Genomic DNA, 23,793 nt, shown 5'->3' with positions numbered 1-23,793 from the left:
ACAATGAAGATGAATACCTAACAAAAACTATATTAATTTATGTCATATATATTGTTTTAAATGTGTTTGTACAAATTTAGGTATTACATGTAGAAACAACAATGTTAGAAAATTATGCATAAATTTAATTTAGTTTAACTCAAACTAACTAAAGTATTAAATAAATAGTGGTTTAAAATATGAGCATCTTTTTAAGTTGGTGTGTATAGAAAATAATTTAAAGGGCATGGAAAACTTCTAAAAAATTAAAATGTGTCAAAACAAAAATCAAATAAACATTATTTTCTATTACTATGGTATTTTTAATATTGTTACACTAAAATATAACATTTACAAATAAAAAATCTATAAAAGAAACTGAGGTATTAAAAATATTGAAAAAGAATATCTAAGCTATAAAAAAACGATACTTAAGTTAATTATTGTGCAATACTCTTGCATAAAATGGAAATCATTTGCATTTCGTTTATACAATAAATAGGTATTATATAACTAACTTAATAAATCCAAGCACTCTTTACACTCTTTTTTTCAGATATTTACTTGCTGTTGTAAAAAGAAGTTATTATGAAATTGAGAAAAATATCCCGTTAGAATGCTAATCTGTCTTTTTAACATTTTTAAACAAAAGCAGTAATTTCTTATTATTATTTTAAAATATTATACAGAGATTTAAAACCAAACTAATCAAATTAAATCGAATTACCGAAAAAAAATTAACTTGAAATATATTTTTGCTCAGCGGGCCACATTTACATGCTCGCGGGCCACAAAATTTTCTTTCGCGGGCCGCATTCCATTCAAAAAAATAATGTGCTCGCGGGCCGCAGATTTACACTTTGCGGGCCGCAATTGGCCCGCGGGCCGCAGTTTGCCGACCCCTGACGTATACATAATCTAGGTCAGTTTATTTAGTAATATATTTAAGATAAAAAATAGTTTTTTTGCTTTGAGATTTTAGAGAGATTCTTGTTTTTATTATACAAGAAAATAAAAGTAAGAATGCTATTTAAATATATTGGTATTTACAAATATAAAAACATTTTTTAAATACTTGGTTTAGTACCATGAAACTACAACTAAAACCATAAATTTATCTTCGATTAGGAAGTAAATTTGACTTTCCTAGCAATACTTTAAATTTATACTGGTTATCTATAGTTGCTTTTTTATTGCTTACAGTTTCTTATTTTGAGCAGTAAAACTACAAATTATCAGTTTTAATTCAGTTTTTATCTTTAAATTACACTAAAGATATGCAAAAAGTAATTTAAACTCTTTTTTTTAAATACAAGTAGAAGTGACAGGTAAAGAAATCAAAAACAATAAAGAAACATATCAAAAATATGAACAAAATTTTATTAGAAAGACCTTGAAAGTTTTAAATTGTGCTTTAAAATCAAATTAAAACACTAAGTAGTTAACTATTTTGCAGTTATCGTTTAAGATTTGATAGCTAACTAATTATTTTTGTTCTAAAAAATGGCTTGTAAATTTGAACGTTTACAGCTACTTTTAGTTTTTACTAAAAGTACTTTAGTATTAAAAGCTGTTTTTATATTTACAAAGATTTTAAACCTTTGATTACGTATCCATTGTTTAAATAACTTAAATCTTGAATAATACTGTTATTCTTATTTATTTAGTACGCTTATATGTTTACTACTATTTGTTTTATTAATTTAAGTTGTTGTAAGGTATTTTTGAAGAGAGTTTAAATCCTCAGTTCTTCTAATAAATTTGTTAGTTTTTATAACCTCATACCATACTTGTTTAAGGTTATATTAGACTATAATAAATATGTAGTTTCACCGTAAACCAGAAATTGAACCCACAGCTAGTGGTTGGATGGCACCAATTATAAACGTTACAAAATCGAGTGTGCACAATATGCACAATTAAAAATCACTAAAACGACCATCTTTTTTAAGAAATCAATAAACAGCTAAAACAAAAATGATTAAACAGTATTGATAGTTAAAACTACAATTTACTTTAGATTTTTGTCTATAAACTAATAAAAAAAATATTTTTTTCACAATTTCTCATTTAATATGTAAATGACGTAACGAAAGTAATACAATTTTTCTGCTCTTTGTTCAATAACACACCTCAATTTGCACGCGACACTTTACTATGTTGTTTTTACGCCAAGCCATTTGATTTATACACTGTTATTTCATACTCTTTATAATTCTTTTTTGATAAAAATTTTACAAAAAACTAAACGTTATAAATCAAAAAAAAACAAAAGATAACCTTGTTTATGTACCTAATTGTTCGATAACAATGTGTATGTAACAAAGTTTGTTTTATTTCGAAAAAATATAGATTCTTTTAAATAAAAAGATACTAGTGCATATATAATTTAACCTTTAAATTAAAGTACTAGTTACAATTAGTTTTTGTACGCGTTGTTACATAATGTTTAAAACGGGTACAAATACATAAAGTATTTATTCTTTTTGATTTTTAAATTTAATAAAAGATAGTTTCTTAGTCGATCATTTTTAAGGAGTAGTATGGCTTATTTTGTTTAAGTCAAATCTTAAGAAAAAAAAATATTAAGCATATTTTACCGAATAATCTGAGTTTCAACAAATATAAGATGCGTTATTTAAACTAAAGCTTACTTTTAGTATCTAAAAGTCATTTTATTATGGGTTTTGAATATGTTTTTTTTCTTTAATACAGTCGCAATTTTTATTGAAACAAAAGTACTTTTTATACCTTTTACATGTATTTACTAAATTCCACTTTAACTATTAGTGTTTGTTTAACATCAAGCACGTCATTATCTTTTAAACTAAACTTATGTATAACTAAAAATAAACTATGAATCCTTTTTGGTAAGGTTTAAAAACGTCTTACTGTAATAATGTTTTTGTTACTAAACAATAACCTGATTCATATATTTCTGCGCTAATAGATAATAAGAACCTTTTTAAACAAACTTATAACCTATAACACCTATTTATTTTTTACTCAACTTGTCAGGTGGTCATTCCAAGAAAACTAAGTTGCACAATATTTTGATTAGAAAATTAGTATTTGTTAGTATGATACTAAATTAAAAGGTTTTTAATTTCTGTTTTTAATTATCTAATGAATTAATATTTCAAAGAATCATATATATTTAGAGTTTATTTAGATGCAAAACAAATGCGCCAAAAACAAAACACTATGATTTTTAATAAACATTCATTTCACTTCCTTGCTTTTCAATCTTCCTAAAAGATCTAAAAGTAAGTTATATTATTATTTTTTTTGTTTGATTTTATAATTTCTACAAAACAATTCTAAGTATATTTTAAAAAACTTTTAGCTTTAATACATAAGTTTAAAATTTTAACATATTAATAATTTATTTTAGTTTATACTTTATCATCATTTTTATAAAAAACATTATTTAATACTTAATTAAATATACTCATTAAAACTTATTTAAATATATTATTCAGGTTTTTATATACAATTTTTATTGTAACTGTTCAAAAGTATAGGTTTAATCGTTTGCTAACAAAAGATCCTAGTGAAGTAACTTCACTGGAATATAAATAAAGACAAATTGTACAGTAGTCTTAAACATATGTTGGTACAATAAAGGAAGATTACTGTACAATTTTTATTGTATCTAGTTGTAAAAAATGTACTATATTTAAAAGAATATTTCAATAACTATTATACCAACTAACAAAATCGGCGAAAGTCTGCAGAACAAGTCCGGACTTTCGTTTGCCGTGAGACAAGCTCAAATTTAACAAAAGGGTTGATCATGCCAATTCGATCATCAGACCACAAGTTTCGGTCTCAGTCTACCGAAACTTGTGGTCTGATGATCGAATTGGCATGATCAACCCTTTTATTATACCAACTATTTAATATAACGTTTACTTAAAGAGATTTTTTAATCTAAAAATTATTTTTTTAATAAGATCTTTTCATTATTTGTTTAGGCTAAATAACTTTTTTAAATTGGTTTTCAATTATTTATAAACTAAATTATTTCATTAATTTTTATATAAAACTTACAGTTTAGCAACATGATTTAGTGCAAGAGCATTGAGATTTACAAGAGCAATTCGAGCAATCTGTACAAGAAGCACATTGGCAAGATCCAGAAGCTGTTTAAAAAACAAAACATAAATAACATTATTTTACTTTTTTTTGAGCTTAACTAGTTTTTGACTTTAAAAACAAAACTTTTTAAAGTATAAAGGTAAAGTAACTACTATTTATGTTGCATAAATTACAAAAAAAAATGTAAAAGACTTTTATATGCTTTTAACTCCACTAACTTTTTTTAACCTTTAGCAACAAAAACCTATTGTAATTTTTACGTTTTTAAATATAAACTAAAGTTTTATGAAAACTAAAGACAAAACAAACGAGACGTAATCAATATATTTTTTAAAGAACTTCTGATCTTAAATTAAGTTTGTTCATGAATTTTAGTTGTTTTTTGAACAGTATTATATAAACTGAATATGTTTACAGTATGTAAATTATTAGTTAATTAATATCATATATTTAATTATAATTAATATAATTAGTAATAACACCAATGTATTCTAAAGCATCAACAAAGACTAACTTTTACAGTCGCAGGGGTTCATTTTCGTTATTTTTTCTTGTCTGGCTTACACGCAACTTAGAAAGTAATAACTTTTTGCGAAAAGAAGTTCAATTTATACAACTTGCATTTTGCACCCGGCACTACTTTGCTTGCACTCGAAACTGCAATTTGCACTCAACTCTGACTTTTTTACACACGGCACTACAGAGTAGCACGAGAGACCATTTTCTCTTGAACTCGAGTTTTGTCACAACAACGACTTCATCAGCGCGGCTTTCAGTTTCAATGTAGGCTGTAATTTTTTATTACAATTATGTGTCTAAAACGTGTTAAAATAAGCTTAAAATGTTTTAACGAGTTTTTTTAATAGCCAGCTGATGTTCTATTAAGATGAAATCAGTAAAATGTACAGAAAACAAGTTTTATTCATAAACAGTGAAACGTTAACCTGTAGTTATTAAAGTATACGTTCAAAATTTAACAATTAGTCGTTTAATTAGATTAACGTTTAAAACGTTATCAAATCAAACCATTACTAAAACGAGTAAAAAATACTAATATGAAAACCTATTGAACATTTTGACCTATAGTTTACAATTTACAAAATTTTCCTGCTTAGTTTTTGTTAAATAATAACTTAAATTATTTAATTAAAAACTAAAAGACGATTAATAAACGACGTCTATATCAACACTTTTTTATCAAAAAAAAATTGACATATAAAGTATTCTATTCTGGTTATTAATTTTTCACTGTATTTTTAATGCTATAGCAATATTTTTTTAGAACTTTAAATAAACAAAAACTCTTAGATATTGAAATTTTAAACTTTTAAATATTTCTTAAATGTGTTTTGAATTAACATCATACTGGTATACATTACGACAATAATTATAAACAATTTAGAAAAGTTTAAAGCTTGTTCAGTAGTACTATATTTAAAATAACACAAAAAATATACAAACGTCTTTAGCTTCACTATATCATAGTGTAAAACGCAAAACTTTTGCTTTATTAAAAACCCTTACATGCATAGTTTGCTAAAAAAAAATTTCTACTAACACAATAAAAGTATGACAACAAAGAATAATAAATTTAAAACCTTTATTTTTTTGCAAACTACTTTTTTAAATAGCTTCTATATTTAAGTAGCCTAGTTTGTTTTTTACATAGTGTTTTGAAGTTTAAAAAAATTATAATTAGACTTTTTTTTTTCAAAGTTTAAACTGTCTTGAACGTAAGTTAAACCATTTTTAATTTTTTACTTGCTTTTCTTTTCACATAAAAATTTAAAAAAATAACATAAGTGTAAAATTTAAGGTTGTATAAAATATTAGTCATTAAGTACGTTTTTCATCTATGGTCTGGATAAAACGAGTGCGTTGGAATAAAAAAATAACAAAGCTGTTATAATTAAATAGTTAAAACAAAATATTTTTTTCAAAAATATTAAAAAATTAATATAAAAACAAGCTTTTTATAAACATATCTTTCAAATGCTAACTTTTCTTTTACATATTACCATATTTTAATTTTTGTAATAACGTAGCTATAATTTTAAAACCCACACTTATACATATAGTTCATATGTTTTTCTGGTTTATACAATTAAAATACGTTATAATTAATTAGTATGTTACTCCAAAAACATAAAGCACTGTGGAATTTGTTTTTTTCGTATATTCCACCGAACTTGCTTCGCTAGGATCTGTATTCATAAACTATTAACTTTAAATTTGTAATATTTGTACATACATAAGTTTTCTATACATCTTTTAATCATAGTTATTGCATATTTTGTACTACTTTTAAGTTAGTTTAAAAATTAACATAAAAAGCGTCTTTAGTTTTAATAGATAAAGTGCATTAAAATGTTAGCACAAAACACTTTAATTTTAAACTTATGCTGTACTCAGTATAAACAAGCAATTTTTTCATTGTTACTTCCTATAAAATTTTCCAAACTTATAGTATTAAAGTAGTTTAAAGTGTTGCACATGCTAACTTTTTTCAATTTTGCTTCTGAGTTGCGAAAAGAATAAGTTTTTTAATTTTTATTTTTTATATACTACCATAACAATTTTTTTTTAAATGTAAATTCTAAGATACTAAACTTAGTCTTTAGATAATTAAACAAGTTTTCTTTTAATGTTTCATTAATTACTTATTTTCAAAACTACATACTAAGATTTTAAATTACAATGACACTATAGTTTTTATGTTAAAGTATAACCTTCTGTAAAAAAATATTGGACCAAGAGTAGTTGTTTTTTATCTATGTTTATACCTAGTTTTCTTTATTCAAAATGGTTTTGGTTTTACTTTTTGAACAAATATATTTTTTTCGTATGTAAAAAAATATAAAGAAGTTTTTTTTGTATTTTTAAAGAAAGTTTTTATCACACAGACACAGCATTCCTCTATGGACAGTTTTATTCAGTTTTTTCAAAACTTTCTAAATAAATAAAAAAATAATATATTTACAAGTGATCCCTATGCTAGAAGGAAATTGAAAATGTTTATTCTTTAGCCTGACAAGCTTTTTTTTGTGTTTTTGATTTTATATAAAAAACTACTAATAAACTCGATCAAAATATAATTGTAAATATTTTTTTTGTCCTTGTAATATAGTTTGAAACTACTTGTAATTCAAACTTATTTTTTCTGTTTTAGATGTGTAATTAAACAAGATGATCTGTTAAACCAAAAGTACAACGGTTTTAAAGTTTTATTTCTATAATATTGTGCTTAAAATAAACTTGTTTGTACCAATAAATCAAAAATATAAGCTTTGATTATTTTGTTATGATAAGTATTTAACGTTGGGTTCTAAACAACTAATTTAACATCAAGTCTTAAAAGCTAACAATTTTTTAGAAAGTTTAAGTAGGTTTAATAAAAAGATATTAAAACAAATAATTGATATTTTTTATTTTTCAGCGAACTTAAATGAAACTAAATAATTAGAAACTAAAAGAAGTCAACAGCTAAAGTTTAATAAAACCTACTTGTTACCCAGGTAAATATAAACCCAATAGTATTTTTTAGTTTACAATCAGCTACCTAATATCATAAACAAAATAGTCTACTTTGGTTTGGTTAAATCAAGTTTATTATTTCAAAATAATCAAGAAAACAAAAAAAAACAAGTGCTACTAATTTCGTTCGTCAATGGAATTCAATGAAATTAGGTTGTATGAAGTTATCTGAAAATTAATAACAAGTTTACAAAAATGTTTGTGATTAAATTTTTTATTTCTTTAGTTTTTCATACTTCAAGTGCAACTTACTTTGACTAATACTACTAATGTACTTAATTATTGCTAAGTATTTTCAATTTTAAATCAAAATTTCATTAAAAACGATATTTTTTCAAAAGTTTTCAAACATATAAAAATATACAAATCTTAAATTTGTTTAAACTTTTAAAATTAAATCTGATATAACAGTTTTTTAACTTTTTATCTTCAATATATGACTATTTTAATTTCAACTTATTGTTTTACAGTAGTCAAGTATAATTACTACTCGAAACTTACAATTTAACAGCATGATTTAGTGCAAGAGCATTGAGATTTACAAGAGCAATTCGAGCAATCTGTACAAGAAGCACATTGGCAAGATCCAGAAGCTGTTTAAAAAATATGGTTTATAGTTAACCAGATGCTTAAATAATAAACAAAAAGTTTCTTACTTTTATATACCTTTGGTGCGATTTTTTAAATCATATTGATTAGTTTAAATTTCAACAACTAAATTCTTTTTTCTATTTATATACAAAGTATCAACAACAACTAACTTTTACAATCGCAAGGGTTCATTTTTTTGTAGGTCTGTACACAAATTTGAGTTTTGAAAGTGATACAAATCACAAAAGAAAAGTCAATTTATATAATTTGCATTTTGCAGCCGGCACTAGTTTTTTGCACTCTAAACTCTACTGTTTGCACTCAACTCTAAATTTGTGCACGGCACTACGAATTGGCACGAGTTTCTATTGCTTTGAATTCTTTTATAACAACCGGAATTCTGATGCAAATTTCGATAAATCGGTTATGCTAATCGATTAATTTTTGTTGATGCTTTATTACAACAAAGTGGTTAAATGTTATTTTGTAGTTCAAAAAAAAATACAAAGAAACAAGATGCGTTATAAATTTTTGTAAAACGAAGTTATATACTTTCAATTTGAATAGAATTTACACTTTGCATCTAAAAGTCTCGATCTTAATACTTTTAGTGAAACTATGTTATTTTAATCTTATTTACCGAAAACTGACTCAAAGTTTTTAATCAGTTTGAAAGTGTTTAATATGATGTACTACTTTATAATACAATTTTTTATAAGCTCAGAACACTTTTTTTCATACTATCGATAGCTATAACATAAATTTTATGTAAAAAATAATAATTTTTTGAATTATGAAAGGTTCTACATTGTTCAACACTTCAACATTTGTTATAAAATTTCGGCATATTTTATTATTATTAGTAGTTAGATTGTAAAAAATAATCAAATATCTCCACTTCATTGAAAGAGAGCAAGTTTATTTTTATTTCTTATAAAAGTTATTTACTATTATCCTTTTTTATTATAACAAAACTCTAAGTACATTTAATTGGTTTAACTTATACTAAATTTTTTTAACGTTTTTTTCGACTAGTTTTTTACTTGAAATTAATTATAGTAGTTTATAAATAACTAAATCAACTAACTTTTTTTTATTAGCAAACTACAAATTTCGTATAAAACGAATGTAAATTTTATCAAATTTCATTCAACTTCAAAGTCTAAAGCTTTCATTTAGTTTTTCAACATTCTTAATTTTAAGTACAAAATCGATTTTACTACAAAAGTTTTTCTTCTCTTTAAAGCTTAATTTAATTTAGAAAGTTACTTGCGGCATAAGCTGTGCTAACATAATTTTTAATAAGAAGTACTTTTTTATTTTGTATTTTGTTTAAGTTTAGAAAATTCTCGCAACTTTTACCGTAATCTAATTTTTGAACAAAACTGAAAAGCGTTAGGATTTTTCTCTTTAGAAACTAACAGAACACGCAACAAAGTACGGTCTAGCGATAATATCAAAAATAGCCGGTCAAAACTAACTACTAAGAGCAAACATGCTTAAGTTGTCCCGTGCAAATGTCAGTCCGGTGTTGCTTTTGCGCGTAAAACTCTGTTTTGAACTTTATCGTTAGTCGCAAGCTTCGGAAGGCGGACGTTGTAGTTAACAGAGTGCACTCGAAACACGGCGTGTCGTGTGCACAGCAGTTTAGTGGCGTGCGCAAAGTGGGGTTTGAGTTGTCCGCGAAACAACACGTGAACGCGTCTTTAGAGGAAGTTTCTTTTTCAAGCAAAGTAAATAATCGCCTTCTAAAAGCTTTTAAATCTAGTGAAATTTTAAAGTTGCGATAAAGTTCACAATGCTTTAAAACTTTGAAATTTTGAGAAGTTTATACAGTTAACCTTTATTCAGACTTATGCTTTAAGTAACTACTGAATAATTTTCAAATAAATTAAACTCAGACTATTTATAGTTTGTTGTTAATAAAAATGTCGCCTATAAATAACTGAGTTTAAATGCTTTACCTGTATAGTCAAGCTGTGCTTTAAATAAAATTTACGACTTCTAGTTATAATCAGATAAAGGTTTTTTTTAATTTTTTGGCTTACGCTTGTTATTGATTTTACAACTTAATGTTGTATTGATAAATACTTCTTCGATGTTCGGTCTTGTCTGAAAGCTTAAAGAATATTAGTATGACCAAGTAAAACTAAATAAACATTTAAAAATGTTTTTCATTTAAATTTGTTCTAATTTACTTCTTTAGCTTATACATACTTGTTTGGTATTTCAATTACATTTCGAGACACGAAACCATCATTGATTGTTTTAATAATGTGCTTTAAAAATAGTTGGAAATATTTTTAAGTACGTGTTTTGTAAAAATTTTTGTTTTATGTAACTATTTTATCTAAAGACATATAATTTATAAAAAAAAATTTCTAGGTAAACTAATTTTAAAACTTACAAGACTAGGTAAGAACGTAAAACATAAATTTTGCCACTTTTAGCTCCTCGTGTATGGTAACAAAACATGTGACGTTGATATTGAAACATTTCAACTTAAAATAAGTTTATTAAATATTCTTAACATTTTAAAGTCTCTTAATTTAAACTTCGATACTTAAAAAATTTTCAATAAATAAATTTGACGAATATCATTATAAAAATAACTTATTTGAATTTTAAGGTTTTACAAATTTTTATTGATTAGTTTAAAAAGTTATACATGAGTTTTACAGCTGTTTTATTTTAATAGTATATATCTTTTAAAAATTTTAGGTTATGGCTATAAAATCTTTTTAAAACTTGTTTAATATCAAAAGTTTTTTGTTAGTTTAACATCGTTGCAAGTTTTGCTACTTAACTAGTTTTTGAAATATGATATTTGCTTCCAATTTTAAAATTTGTTGGCTAATTTTTTTTGAAAATCAATAAATCTTGGTTAAAACTTAGAAATAGTTAATAATTACGGAAACTTTAAGTTCTATTGATTAAAAAAATTAAATTGTCCTTCTAAACAGAACAAATGTTGTAACAGAACACAATAGTTATATAAATACTTAAATATTTCTAAAAGCATTGTGTTAGAAAGATTTGCTTTGAAAGCAGAATGTTTTCGCGTAACTAATAAAAAAATTACTTTAATATTTTTTGACCGTTGACCAAAAACAAAGTTTCTAAACAATTTTAAACTTTTGTTTTAGATTGTTACAAATTATATGAATAGAAAGTTTTTACTTATATATAGTTAAAACGTGAACTTAATAAAGGAAAATTGTATATAAAAACCAAAAACAAACAAACGAGTTTATAAAACAATTAATTTTAAAGAACTTACTAAACGTAAAAAAGGACACAAAAATTTAACAAAACGTTAATTTAGTACTACGTAATTTTTTTAATTAGTTTAATTTAAAAAATACTATCTCTTTCATCTTTTTATTTTGAGGTTCAAGTCAATTGCAGTTTAGTTTACATCAAAAACTTTTGAATGAGTCAATATGATTAAATATTATAAATTCTGAAAGTTAGTAATAATTTGAATATAGATAAGATAGATGTACTGTACAACAGACCATAATTGTTTTTATTAAAGTTTTTAACAAAATTAAACATTTAGAAGTTTGTAGAAACTTATTAATAAAAAGACGGAATGAGTCAAACGAAATTTTACCACTTAAGCAGTAAAGAAAGCCTTTATAATACGAATGGGAAACGAAAAGCATAATCCGACCAATAAATTACTTTGTTTATTTAATTTGTGCAAAACAAAAAAAGTTATTGTATTAAATATTTTTTAATTTGCTTTTGACTTAATTTTCAGTACACATTAATTCTTACTATATAGTTATTTTTTTGAAATTTTGCTTACTCTTTTTTCAATTTTTACAGTACATTTTTTCAAAATAAAGTGGTGTGTGGAGATTTTTTTTAAGAAGGATTGATTTTTCTGATATATATATTCCAGAGGTCGGTACGCTTTTATAAGTAGAAATCTAATTTCCGAAACAAAAAGCTCGCGGACCGAACTAAGTAAAAAAAATATTTTGTTTACTAAATTTTAGACTAGTGTTAGGAATAGGTTAAACTCGTTGTAAAGAATAAAACACAACGACGTAAACGAGGTTAAAAAAAGATTTGTGCTTAAAAATAATTGCATGTAAAACTTCATTATTTAAGTTTTTTTTTACCTGAAAACATTATAAGCAAACTTATATTCTGACAATTCAATTTCTTAACTGCTTCTAAAATAAATACATTATTGAATTAACCTTTTTACATAAACAGCTCGTATAGTCATTTTGCATAAAAAAGAATAGATTAAAAAATATAATAAAACGATAAACAATGACGTTTGTTTATAAGTTAACTGAACTGAAAATCTTTAAGATTAAAAATTTTTTGATAAAAACTTTAATACGTAATTTTTAATACTAATATCAACCCATTGTTACTACATCTAGTTGTGAAAAGTCATGTTAGTCACTTGTTGCACGTGACAATATGTTTGATTTTGTTGTAAGTACTTTTGTTACGTACACTTGTATAAAACATTTTAAAACATGTATAAAAAATAAAATAAAAAAGTATAAAAGCCCAAGCTTTTTATAGTTATTCTGTTTTTATATACTTTTTTCAGAAACTTTGAGCAACTAATATTCGAAAAAAAAATCCAAACTAAATAATTTAAACTAACCTTTATAAATGAATATGTTGCAAAAAGAGTTAGTTTGTCTTTCTAGCCTTCGATTAGTAAAATAAATACTCATTTAGTATTCTTAATTTTTTTGTATAAATTAATTTTAATGTAAGATAGAGTGATTTCAAATCAAGAAAAAAAGTTGTGGTCGTAGCTTATTCAAAAATAAACTAATACACCGATATAATTTTTTTGTTTTAAACGATAAAGAAATATGTATAGTATATTCGATTTTAAGCTCTATAAATGCTAACTTAAGCTACTTTTAAAACTGCCTCATAAATTTAACAAATCTTATAACCAAGTACTTTTATTAAACACTTTTTGTTAGTCAAACTTAAATTTCTTACTTTAGATAATCACCAAAGTTGCCATATTCTGAGTATTATTAACCTAGCGGTTGTAAAAATGCACAAAAAGTACAAGTGTTGGGACTGCTAGATTTAAGGGTGCTTTGTGTATACAGACTATGCTTTGAATGCAAATTTAACTTGGTTACAAAATTGTGACCAAATGACATCTTTTGATTGTTTAGTATAATCATTAGAGCACATAACTCTCGTCTTACATTTGATATTTTTAGGTGGTTGAAATTCTATAGTTCGCAAGTATATAAAACTTTGTTTAAACACGTTTAATGAAACAGTGTTTTAGTTTTAGCTTCAACAAGCACTTATAATTTACTTTATAAACTTACGTAAGATACATTAACTTTGTTTTACACAAAATAAATTTAAACTTTTGTTATGTACGACATTTTTACTACCTTTGATTTTTAATCTCTAATAAAATAACAATTAGTTATGAAAATTAATTTTTAGTCAAGTTGTTTTCCCTATACTCTTATACCTACATGTTTTTGGTTTTCTAGGTTTTTATCTTTAAACTGTTTTCGATTTATGTGAAGAGTTCGTTAAGTGAATAAGTTTTTGTAGCTAAATAATGTAATTTCTGGTTGTCGTAATTTAAGAACCTGGGGCTTCACCTTTCTGTTGAAAACAGACAGCGCCCCCTAATGATAGCAACACGACATCATCACCAGTTACGAGTTGTGGTGCTCGTTGCCTTGGAAACAAGAAAGGGAAAAAATTGGTAACAATAATGTTATTAGTTATATACCTGTTGAAAATTTTAGTTTTTAAACAAACTTTGGTTTTCAAATGTTTTGTTATAATTGCAGTAATTGTATCTCACTAAATTGAAAGATAAGTGACCAGCAATTATACAATAAGATATACAAGACACACAATTTCAATAAAACAAAACATATTTCAAGCAATTCTCATCAGTAGAGTACAAAGCTAACAAGTAATATGATTTTACAAACTTGTATAGTAACCAAGTAATCAAGTAATCATAAAGTAATCAAGAGATTAATAAAAAACTAAAGCAATTAGTAACAATCATTTAAGTTTACTTAGGTTATAATTGATCTACAGTAAAAATAAACATAAATAAAATGAAAACAACCCTTTTAAGTATTACGAAAATAAAGAAACAGTATAGTCAAAATCTTTTTGCTTGCATAAAACAGGTTTCCTAAACAAAATACAAATGGCTTCTAATTTAATCAAATCGAAAACATTACTAAAAGTTTTAATAGTTTTAAATCTATTTAGATTATAAGTGCTTGCACAAGTTGAATTATTAACCAAATATTCTGCAATAGATGAACGTTTAGATGAATTTAAAACCTTGACCGGTATACCATATTTCTTATCTGAAAAGCAAAAATTCTCTACACTCTTTAGTATATGGTCTTTTATTCTTTACCTTAGATGTCTTGTTGTTAATCCAATATAGCTTGCTTTACAACAGCAGCTGTATTGGTAGATTACCATACTTTTATTTAAGTTTGATATTGGATCCTTTCCACCTGGTGTTAATAGTGGCTTACAGGTGAAAACAATTCTAGGGTTTGCTGCATAATAAGTACTTCTTATTGACTGTATAATTTTCTTTTCTAACATTTCTGAGCTTTTATTTATAGCTGGAACTATTAAAGTAATTACAGATTTTTCTGGTCCTATTGTCTTTGTTCTATCCAAATTTTTCAAATGTAAATGAATTGTTTTGCTAACTAACTCTTGTGGGTAACCGTTTTTGTTTAAAAGTAACTTGATCTTTTTGATTTCACTTAGTAGACTCTGGGGAACAAATTTTGTTTGCACGATGACACAAAGTTCTGATTAAATTTGCTTTTCTCTTTAAACTACATTTTGATTAAAATTCAAAAAACATCCTGTAAAAATTTTCTTTCTGTACACCGAAGTTTAAAATCTATTTTCTTCTTGTTTAACTTGTACATCTAAAAATTCAAGTTTATTATTGTGTTCTTTTTCCATTGTGAAACTTATAGAGTCATGAGCATTATTTAAAGTATTAAAAATTCTATCCATAATTTTCTCGCTTCTAACTAACACAAAACAATCATCAACATACCTTAGGTAAAATAAACTATTTTTGAAAGCAGGAACAACTTTTTTAATTATAATCCATAAATATATTAGCCAATGTTGGACCCAAGCGGGATCCCATGGCTATCCCGTCTTGTTGTGAATAAATTAAGGAATTAATTTAAACTTAACGCCAGAAGTTTCAAGTTTCAAAAGTTTTTGAAATTAATTCTGTTAATTGAAGGTTTACTTATTTTATACAATGTATCAACACAAATTTCAATCACCTCTTCCAACGGTACGTTAGTAAAAAGACTTTTAACATCAAACGACGCAATAAACAAATTTTTGGCTTCAATTTCTTTAATTTTGTCAACGAACGTAAAGGAATCCTTTAAACGATATGCCAAAAAGTATTGAAAACTGGTTCAAAACTCAAGTTTAAAAACTTTGCCAATTTATGCTGTGCTGAATTTACCATAGATAAAATGGGCCTCAAAGGAATGTTTTCTTTATGAACTTTTGATAACCCATACAAACGTGGGGTAACTGACCCAACCGGTTTAATTAAATATAGACTCACTAGTTTCATTCTTGAATAATAACTGTTTCAGAAACTTAATAATTTCACTTTCAACTTTATCAATATTATCTAGTTCTTTTGCTGAGCTTAAAAATTTAAATTTTGTTGAACAACCAATAATATCATTAATTTTTTCCAAATAGTCAGATTTATTCATTAATACACACCCATTTCCCTTGTCGGGTTTAGAAATTATCAAATTATTGGTCATTAATATATAAAATTACGTAATAAACAAGTGTAAATATTAACTAAATTCTAATACTAAAGAATTTTGCTGTACAAAAGTAAAAATTTTGTACAGCAAAATGTTGTAATGTATTTAATGTTGTTGTAATGTTTACAAATAAAACTTGCTAGATTAAAATTAAGTTGATATAAACAAGCGATATGAGTACTTTCTTTAGTGTTAGCATTTAGTTATTTTTTACACTTGATTAGTACGTTGTTCTATATTTATAAATTTTAATATTATACCTAAATTATAATTTTATTTCAATTTCAATTCAGTTTAAATTAGTAAGATACAATTTTTGACAACACTTACTTGAAAGTACTCAAATAAATTTAAAAAAATGAAATGTGTATTGTTATATTTTTTGAATAAGTTATGCACTGTTAAGTTAAAAAAATGCTATGTAAAATTTAAATAAAGCCTTATGAAAAAAAGTTTGGGAAACCCTTCTGTGACCAAAAAAGACGGCTACATCTATATATCATTTAAATAATTGCTTTAAAACACGAAGTCACTATAAAACATGATTTAAAGTATAGAAATTTATGTATATATATCAGTGGCGTAGCGTGGTATTTTGGTCAGGGGGTGCGCAAATTTTTTTCTCAAAAAATTCTCTAAATTAAAACTTTTGTAATTAGCTATAAAAAAAACTTTTTATAAGTAATATAATTGAAATAAATATATTAAGTAAAATAAGTTCGTTAACTGTTTTTAAAAATATTTATATATTACAAAATTAACAATTAAATAAAAGTATAAATTTCATTAGAATTACTAATACTTGCAAAAATGTAAACTTACTAAATAAAAATTGTTTTCATTACTTATAGTATAATATATTCAATAAACGAAAGTATCTGTTTTATTTACGAAAAAAATATCAATCTCTTTTTAATATACAATACAACAGTGATAACAACACCTCATTGCACATAATTTTAATAAAGTTACAGAGAAGTTAAAATAGACAAACTTTATAACTGTTATTACAGTTTATTACAACTTTGTAAAGTAGTTAAAAGTATACATTTTAAATTTAATTAATTTGATTGTATTAGTTTAAAATAAAAATCACAAACAAAGTATATTTCTCATAGGCCGACACGCTTATCTTGTATGTTTACAAAAATAAAGTTCAGAAAACTAGCAATAGTCTTAACAATGTAGCATAAAAAAAAAAATTGTAAAATTGTTTAATTTTTCTTTAAGCGTGACGTATTTTTGTAAACTTTTTGTATAAAAATAATCTGCCATACGGTTATATTACACTGGTGCGCTATATTAGTTGCGTACTTTTTGAGTCTAAATTCTTATGAAGTTAATTAACTTATAGAATTTTTCCTTATGGAGTTTTTCATCAACATCAGTGCGCATTTGCAATTACGCACCGAATCAGTATATTGAGTAATAACATGTACTTTCCTAACTTGTCACTAATTGGTATTCAAAATTTCGTTTAACTTTTTGAATACTAGATAAACATAGTTGAAATAAGGCAAATTAAGCAGAAAAAATAAACTATAAAGGATAAAGATATTACATTCTTTTTTTTACATTTTTCTTTTTTTGGGTGGCACGCATGCGCCAGTGTCCCTCCCCACGCTACGCCCCTGATATATATGTATGTATACAAAATTAATCAAAACCATAAAAATGTAAGCTGTTATTAACGAAAGTTAATAATTAAAATTTGCTAAACTTTTTAAGTTTTAAATTAAATAATCGGGTTTCTTTAGCTAAATAAAGCATAAATTGTAAAGCTAAACATAAACCACAAAAAATAAAAAATAAATAATAAGAAACTTAGAGATATAAATGAATATAATAACAGATAGTAAATTAAAGTATTGATAAAGACATAAAACATAAAACTACATTTGGTACTATTAAATATTGACAAGTCAACAAAAAAAAAAGATAAAAAACCACAAAAAAACTATATATTTAAACATTAGTATGGTGATAAGTAAGTTATTTGGTATACAAAATAAAACTAAATTATTAAATTCATTTGAATGGAAATAGAAAACTTTTAAAAATTTAAAAGTTTTTTATTTTTTCTTCTTCCTGTGTTTTGTTTGGTTGGTTTTATAATAAATATCAGTAAGTCTGTGTAATTTGTTCAATAAAGATTAAAAGTCTAAAGTGTAAATTTTTCCAAAAATAAAACAAAATATATTATAAAAAATTGCTTGTTTAAGCTAATTGTTGTTTGTTCTAAAGTTTTTTTCGTTTCTTTTTTTACTAAAACTCTCTATGGGTAGCTTTAATGTTCAATGTGAAATATTTAGCCCAGGGTCTTATAAATAACAACAAATGATGTGAGTTCTGAATGTTGTAACATACATCTTCAGCTACTCCAATACTTTTACTAACAAACAGCTTACATCATTAATAGATATTGTGGGAGATATTGGTCAATGAAGGTGAATTATAGCTTGGAAAAGTGAGTTTTAAATAAATGTATATTCAAATTATTATTAATTGTAAAATTTATAAGCTTATGTTACACTTTATCAATAAAACTTTCACAGATACTACTTTAATTATGGTTTTATAAAAATTTTTTAAAAGTAGTTATTTATTTTAATTCATTACACAATTAAAAACTACATAAAAAGAAATGTTACCTTAATAGAACTTTGTTTATTATTGATTTCATTATGGCTTAAATTTTAATGTATTTAATTTTTAAATCACCATAGCTTATAAAGTTTGGTCTTTTAACTTTTATTTTTAAAATTAAATTGTGTAGCAAATTAATTTAGATGAATACAACAATAATAGTTTTACTTTGTTGTTTTTAGCTAACTACTTGTACTCATTAAAGTGAAAAAGTGTATAATTTGCACATGATGCTAATCAATGGATACTTATGAACATTTATATGACAGATTAATTCAATTACTGATGCCAAAACTAAACTAAACATTTTAGTTTCAATATTAATTTAAATGATTAAAAAGTTTCTCATTTCAGACAGCAAATCCAAGTAATGTGCCCAGACTACCTGACTGACCTGGTACTGTTGTTTGTAACGATGTAAGAGTTGAGACTTAAGAATCATGACCAGTTATATGAATCATTATACTTTCTCTGATTATATGATATCTTGGCTCTAAAAGTTCTGTTTGAATTCCTGTACTATGGTGAGTATAAAGTTGTTAATTTATATACTTTAAACAAATAATCAAAAGTCAATGCTTAATTTTACAGTTTTTTAAAGGCATAGCGGGGGAGGTAGTTCACTTTCACAATTTGATCTTATTTTATAGAGTTTTAACTAAGCAACAATATGCTTTTTACAGATTTCAAAAGTTTAAAATAATTTTTGAGATCTATCAGATCAAAGCTGGATGCAACAATTCTGTTGGAACAAAATTAAAAAAATTATAAAATAAAACAGTTTGTCTTTTGTTATAAAATTATGGTTTTATAGTTTTTTTTAATTGTGTTCCTACAGAATTTTCTAAACATTTCAAGGAACATTTCCTAAAAGTTTGAGATAGTTATCCAAGAATAGGAGGAGATAGATTTATAGTTATTTGCTATTTTAGTTTCCTCCCCCCCCCCCTTCATTTACAAACCTATGTAGTCCCTGACTCCGACCGGCTATATCTTAATAATCTTTTTAATTTTAAAATCTGTAAAAAGCAACTTGTTGCTTAATTAAAACTCAATAAAATAAGACTAAATTGTGAAAAACGTGATTTACCCCCTATAAGTTTAAAGATTTTTAGTGATTTCTAGTTATTTGCTGTTTTAGTTTGCATTAGAATTGCTTTATAAATTTAAGTTGACAAATATTTGGAAAATAAAAGAGCTTTCCTCCTATTCTAATAACAATAGTTTATGAGGTCATCAGAATACACTAAAATCTACTATAATGTTTGTTTAATGCATTTTTAAGTTCATTTTGTTAGAAGATAGCTTTTATTTAGTTAAAAAAATTATTATAGATCTTTCAATAGGCAAGTTAACCAGCAGATTTGGAACTACATTTCTAGAATCTCTAAATGCTTGCAAAATTAAATGAGAATATGTTTGACCCACGTATTGTTATTGTTGATGTGTGGTTTAGGAGTTCTCAACATTTCTAAACTAATTTTCAAAGAAAGTTATATATAATTTATAGAAATAAAAAAAATAAATCATAGCGAAATATGACATACTAAGAAGACTTTTAGTCAATTTTATTTTATTATATAGACACATGGTCACACTAGCTTTAAAAAAACAATATTTTAATTTTTGATTATAAACAGTGGTGGTCAGTTAAGGACAAGCTGTCATAACAGTTCCTTAATTTGTGTTGTGATGAAAGCTGTGATAGCTAAACATGTGAAAGCACAACATTCTGAAGCTAGAACATCAATCTGTTGGGAGATTGCTGCCTTTGATAATCTATCTGGTATAATTAATGGTTAGTATTACAAATTAGTTTTGATTTGACTGCAAGGACGTACTAGAGTGATTATTTTCAATATTTTCACACTTCAGAATACTTGCAAAATTAACTAAGGTTTACTCTCGGTGTTAGTGGTATAATAATACATTCAATGCCCGATATTAGATCTTGACATTTGTTTTACATAATTAATGAAATCATGTTTGCTATTGTAAAACCGAAATTGCTTTTTATTTATAATAGTAAGAAAAAATGTTTTTTTTATTTACAATTCTTTACATGAAGTTAATTTGTGGTTTAAGATTCTCAACGTTTTATAATACAATACTATCCATGCTTATTTTTTTAGTTTTAATACGACTTATTGAAAATAAAACATTGAGTACCATTGAAGAGATGCAATTTAAATTCCTTATATTGTTTAACTTATTATATGTACATCATCTATTACCTTTTAATTGAAATTCAGTAACATTTATTCCAATTTAAAACTGTGGAAGTTTTACTTTCTATTCAAGTCAAGTTATTATTACAGTTCTGTAACTTGTGTTGGAACTATGCACAAGGAAAAAATTGCACGTGTCAACCAGTAAAGTTGTGTTATGCTGGTGTCCAGCTGTTGCTGCTTCTGGTCTTTGACTCATTTTACAATGGTTAGTATTTTTATATAATTTAATTTAAAATAGGACAATGCTATTTTTCAAGCTCCCTGAAAATCAAAAATGTTGAAATAAATAAAGTCTGTAGTCCATAGCTATTAAAAACTTTATAGAAAATAAAAACTTGAGTTATATTGATATAAAATGCCATTTTATAAACCTAAAAAAGTATAAAAAAAGAACTTAAACCTAGTTAACTCTCTAAAACTCTCTTATATAAATATATTTTGTATTTTTCATATATTACATTTGATACCCTTTACAAAGAAGGTTTAAGTCATCTTATAAACTTAATTTAAAACAGTTGAAGTGTAATATTTTAGCAAAAAACAGTCTTATTATTATGTAAACCTGACAAAAACTAAACGAAATACCTTTTTTTCTGCAATCTTTCAAAATTTACATAAATTATATTTTTGCATTTCAATGCACTTTTGTGAACATAAGTATAAATGCAATTTATTAAAGTTAAAAATGTTCTATACAGAATAGAATCTTTAATTTTTATGAACTAACAATGGTTAAGGCCATAGGGGGGGGTAGAAGCCATTTTTTGACCAAAAATAACATATAGACTTATATTATAGTAAATTTGATAATCTTTCAGATGCTTTTTTTAGATTTTAAAAATATTAAGTAAATTTTTTTTTATGACCGATTATATAAAGGGTTGTCCTTATAAAGGGTATATAAAGGGTAACTTTAAAGCCGTTTTTCTCGAGTTTTTAAAAACGGGCTTTAAAATCTATCTTCTCCTTCATTTTTCAAGCAATCTTCTTCAAATTTTCAGGAAATGTTCCTTACATTATGAGAAAAAAACGTTATTTGTGAATTTTTATAATTTTAAAAAATAAAAATTTTATGACAAAAATTAAAAAAAAAGTGATTATTTTTTATCAAAAAAAAATTTTTTTTTCAAAAAAAAGGTATTTTTACTTCAAATTTTTTAAAGTCACAAATAATGTTTTTTTGTTATTGTATAAAGAATAGACTGTGAAAGTTTGAAGAAGATTGCTTAAAAAATGAGGGAGGAGATAGATTTTGAATGCATTAGTCTTTTTTTGCCGTTTTAGTTTTTCCTTCCCCATAAGGAACCTGTTATGCGGCCCGACTTTGGCCGGTCATATCTCAAAATCTAATTTGAATTTTTAAAAACGGTAAAAAGCAACTTTAAGCTTAGTAAAAACTCTATAAAATAAGATCAACTTGTAAAAAACATGGCCTACCCCCCCTATGGCCTTAATAGTTTAATAAATTATTAATTTCTCTCTAACCCACTACTTGTAACATATAAATCAATTTTTAGTTAGTTGTGTTAGTAATATAAGTTATGTAGTTTAATATAATAAAATTTGATTGGCAAGTTAACCAGCAGATTTGGAACTACATTTCTAGAATCTCTAAATGCTTGCAAAATTAAATGAGAATATGTTTGACCCACGTATTGTTATTGTTGATGCGTGGTTTAGGAGTTCTCAACATTTCTAAACTAATTTTCAAAGAAAGTTATATATAATTTATGAAAATTTAAAAAAAATATTAACGAAATATGACAATCTAAGAAGACTTTTAGTCAATTTTATATTATTATGTACACACATGGTCACACTAGTTTTGAAAACAAGATTTTAATTTTCAATTATAAACAGTGGTGGTCAGTTGACAAGACAAGCTGTTATCACAGTTCCTTAATTTGTGTTGTGATGAAACCGTGCACAACCCTCTGATGCAAGTATCAATCTGTTGCGAGATTGCCGCCTTTAATATTATAAATGGTATAATTTTAATGGTAAGTATTTTTAAAGTAGTTTTGATTTGACTGCAAGAACGTACTAGAGTGATTATTTTCAATATTTTCACACTTCAGAATACTTGCAAAATTAACTAAGGTTTACTCTCGGTGTTAGTGGTATAATAATACATTCAATGCCCGATTTTAAATCTTGACATTTGTTTTACATAATTTATGAAATCATGTTTACTATTGTATAACCGAAATTGCTTTTGATTTCTAGTAATAAAAAAAATCTTGTTATTTACACTTCTTTACATGAAGTTGACTTTAAAACATTTTCTAGTTCAATGTTTATTAACTAGTTTACTATTTTTCACAGACATCTTTATGCTTTCCAAGTAGCATGGAACAAGAGAGCAGCCACAACCTGCTAATCTCGGAGATGCTCTAACATTGCTGCATTCTTATGAATTTAAAGCAGCGCACCAATTTGTATAAAGCTTACCTTACCGTTGTTATAACAAGCAGGATTGTAGCCAATTTCGCTCAATGTTTAAATATATTATTTAACTATTGATTAATTTGTTGTTATTGATCATCGCTATTTTGTTTTTTATATTAAAAACATGCATCCGATCTCGCTAGTTTTGTTATTATATTTATATGTATTTAAAAGGAATAATAACTTACTATAGTGAATATAAAGTTCAGGGCAAAATACGGCCCATGTAATTTTAAAACCTTTAAAAAAATATAGCAAAAACTTGAAATTAGGTCTCGTTGATTATCAACAATTACCAATATTGAATAACCAACTTTATTAAAATTACGTGTACACAGTATTTCTATATTGATTACTCGAACTGTTTTAGATAATTTCTGCCCGTAATTTTTTTCTGCGGCTAACGACTAAATATATTGTAGCTT

The 23,793-nt window shown here is 25.0% G+C and overlaps 3 long non-coding RNA genes across 3 annotated transcripts; 1 reads left to right on the top strand and 2 right to left on the bottom strand.

Moving 5' to 3' along the window:
- Positions 1-3,126: 3,126 nt before the first annotated feature.
- LOC145835051 (uncharacterized) lies at positions 3,127-4,659 on the bottom strand. Its single transcript, XR_014369813.1, has 3 exons — positions 4,595-4,659; positions 4,033-4,124; positions 3,127-3,239 (listed from the first exon to the last, which is right to left on the bottom strand). It is a non-coding gene; the product is annotated as an uncharacterized LOC145835051 (long non-coding RNA).
- Positions 4,660-7,665: 3,006 nt separating this feature from the next.
- Positions 7,666-8,470, bottom strand: LOC145834914 (uncharacterized). Its single transcript, XR_014369799.1, has 3 exons — positions 8,376-8,470; positions 8,116-8,207; positions 7,666-7,782 (listed from the first exon to the last, which is right to left on the bottom strand). It is a non-coding gene; the product is annotated as an uncharacterized LOC145834914 (long non-coding RNA).
- A 9,970-nt stretch (positions 8,471-18,440) lies between these two features.
- Positions 18,441-23,462, top strand: LOC145834972 (uncharacterized). Its single transcript, XR_014369805.1, has 6 exons — positions 18,441-18,510; positions 19,044-19,213; positions 20,330-20,487; positions 21,008-21,125; positions 22,781-22,920; positions 23,246-23,462. It is a non-coding gene; the product is annotated as an uncharacterized LOC145834972 (long non-coding RNA).
- Positions 23,463-23,793: the final 331 nt, after the last annotated feature.

The sequence above is a fragment of the Thalia democratica genome, chromosome 4, assembly GCF_965202585.1.
Source record: "Thalia democratica chromosome 4, ktThaDemo2.hap1.1, whole genome shotgun sequence".
NCBI lineage: Eukaryota > Metazoa > Chordata > Thaliacea > Salpida > Salpidae > Thalia > Thalia democratica.
Note: the sequence above shows the minus strand (reverse complement) of the source record. Positions and strands in the feature narration are given on the sequence as shown.